Below are 3435 nucleotides of genomic sequence, written 5' to 3'. Positions count from 1 at the left end.
TATAATACAGAAAATATATAAATGACACGCATTGGTCAAAAAAAGTTACGGAGACCCAAGTTTGGATAGCCTAGTGGTGAGAGAACATGCAAAGTATGGTCTCACTCTGGGATCAAATTCATGCAAAGTATGGTCTCACTCTGGGTTCAAATCCAAGCGTGGGGAGAGACATTCACCTGGGCTTCCCCGGTCCTGTGGGAGATGTAATGGGGTCAAAGACCCGGTGAACTTCCGGATTATCTGGAAAAAAAAAATGTTACGGAGGAAGAAAAGTACCTTTTCTTGTGTTTATTGGTCTCTTGGGAAAGACAGCTGACAATGCATATATATATATAATAACCCCCCCCCCTCCCCCCAAAATCCTCTTGTAATTGTTTCTTAATCTTCTCTTTGTTATATTTGGTAAAATTTAGAATCTGAAATTGGGTTTTAAAAACATTCAGATTCTGCATTTAATTAGACCCGCATCAATGCGTGTTTATATATTTATATATATATATATATATATATATATGTGCAAATATGATTTACATGTGTGTACTATTTCGGTATAATTTGTCGCTCTATCTATCTATATACAGAACATATTAATATCTGACGGTTCTTGTGCGATGACTTCATTGTTTGTTTAATGTGACATCTTCTCAAAATTAAAAAATATAGTTTGTTATTACACGGAATCATTTCTTCCACAGTTTCATTATACATGTATGTGCATATTTTAGGTCATTGCCATAATAATTTTTCTTTTTAAAATCACGGTCAGAATTTTGGTAACCACATTATATTAAAGCATAGTCAAAGATATTTTGTGGTCGGATGGTTTTGGTATGTAACTAATGATCACAAATGCATGTCAAAATCGTCTAAATTGCCACCACACGACAATTTCGTCGGCTAATAAAATATGAATTTGTAAAGAAATCGCACCCCATTAAAAATTATTTGTGTTAAATATAAATGAACACGAGACCACTGACTATGTTTACTTTTCCTTACTTTGGGCAACGTTTTTGCTATTTTAGTTATATGCCCGCGCGATCGGATCGACACGCATAATATAAATTGTATTTTAGGAAATTTTGAACAACAAAAAAATCAGTTTTATGCATATTTCGAAATTAGTTATTGCATTAAAAAATATACCTTAGAAATTCTGATAATAAACTTAAATGGATAACTATTTTAAGTAGATGTTACTTGACCACCGTATTATTCCATACGGAGATGCTTTGAATAATCCTAGCCTTATACGGGTATATTGGTTACTTGAGTGTATATATATATATATATATGTATGTATTCTTATTTTGCATCTTATTTTATTTCCATTATACGTATTATTCTCCCAAATTGGTATATAAGCACCATATTTCCACGTCAAAAAATTATTTTCCAAATTTGAAACAAAAAGTCAAATACGTTTATTTTTATTTCAAAACATATTTCCGTGACAATTCGCTCGCACCAATTACTTTATATTATAGAAAATCGTATTTTATTTCATGTTAAATGCTTTGATTAATCATATTGCATGGACACGAAATAATTGATGATAATATGTATGAAGATACGTATTATACGTTTCCACCAATTTGAAAGATAAAAGCCCTAAAAATTGAAAGAGAAAAAAATTGAAAGAGAAAAAATCAAAACCCAATAACATGAACCCTAATTTCATCATCTTCTTCTTCTGAATCTTCTCACAGAGTTCTGCGCTTTCCCAGAAACCTTAAAGTCTCAACCAATCTGGGTCATCGCGCTCTTCGCTATTGGCTCCATCTCTGCTCCAAGTTCATCTTCTCGATCCTTAGATGAGTTGATATCTACTTTCTCCGATCCGCCAAGAATCTCAGAAAGTATGGATCTTGGGCTATCATCACTGGACCCACCGACGGAATCGGTAAAGCTTTCGCCTTTCAGTTAGCCCACAAGGGGTTTAATCTCGTACTCGTCGGTCGGAATCCGGGCAAGTTGAGAGACGTCTCAGATTCGATCCTATCCAAGTACAGTAAAGCCCAGATCAAGACCGTGGTCATGGATTTCGTCGGAGATCTCGACGAGGGTGTCAACCGGATCAAGGAAACGATCGAGGGTTTCTATTTTTCCTCCTTCTATTTTTCCCTCTTTCGATTTTTAGGGTTTTTATCTTTCGAATCGGTTTAACCCAATGATAAACCGGATTACGACCGGTTTTCGTTTTAAAAAATAATTGCTGATGTGTCAATTTTTTTAATTAAAATTGTTGACGTGTATGTACTCACATCAATATTCCGACAATACATGGACTTTCCGTTCACCTGAAAAATTGGTCATAGTGGTCAACGGTTTTATAGACAATCAAATTGCATGTTCGAGGTTTTTTCCAGTTACAGGTTGCAAGTCTGGATATTAAATGACACATTTTCAAGTTTAAGGTTTTTTTTTTCTACATTTTAGCAACTTCGAGGATTTTCCAGGATTTTACCCTAATATGTACACTTATATAACCTAGAAATTGTCATTTTAATATTCGATTATTTTTATTTGATTCAATAAAAATATATATAAAATCGGATATTATATTATGTATTATACATTTTCTTAAAGATTAGATTTTTTCGATTTTTTTTAAATTCGATTCGATGTTTTAGAAATATTATTGTTCAGATTTTTTAACGGTTCGGTTCGAAAACGACACCGATTTTTTCAATACGATTCGATTTCGAAATGGTATCGAGTTTTCCGATATGATTCGAATTTTTCGGTACGATTCGATTTAGAACGGTATCGAGTTTTTTATACGATTCAAATTTTTCGACACGATTCCATTCAGAAATGACATAGAGTTTTTCGATAGGGGTGGGTATTTCGGATTTTTGTTCGGTATTCAAACGGTTCAATTCGGGAACGGTATTTTCGGTTTTATAAAAAGTGTACCAAACTAGAACCGAATGTTAAACGGTTCGGTTCGGTTCGATTTTAGTATCGGTTCGGTTCGGAACGGTACCATTATATGAATATCAAATAAGTGCCAAACTATAATATTTACACATATATTAGTTGAATATTCGATTTTGGTTTGGTATTCACACGGTTCGGTTCGGGAACGGTTCATTCGGTTCCATAAAAAATATTCCAAATTAGAACCGAACGTTATTCGGTTCGGTTCGGTCTGGTTTGGTTTTGGGTCAGACCGGGTCGGTATTAAATTCTCGAACCCAAGTGTCCGCCCCTATTTTTCGGTACGATTCGATTAGAGCGGTATCAAGTTTTTTTATATGATTCGAATTTTTCGATACGATTTGATTCAGAAACAAAACCGAATTCGACATGATTTGATTCGAAAACGATACCGAATTTGGCATGAAATTAGGGTTCATCTTTCGAATCAGTTTAACGGTCCGGTTTGAAAACGACACCGATTTTTTCAATACGATTCGATTCCGAAATGGT

The sequence above is a fragment of the Tarenaya hassleriana genome, unplaced genomic scaffold, assembly GCF_000463585.1.
Source record: "Tarenaya hassleriana unplaced genomic scaffold, ASM46358v1 Cleome13, whole genome shotgun sequence".
NCBI lineage: Eukaryota > Viridiplantae > Streptophyta > Magnoliopsida > Brassicales > Cleomaceae > Tarenaya > Tarenaya hassleriana.
This window is presented reverse-complemented; position numbering follows the sequence as displayed.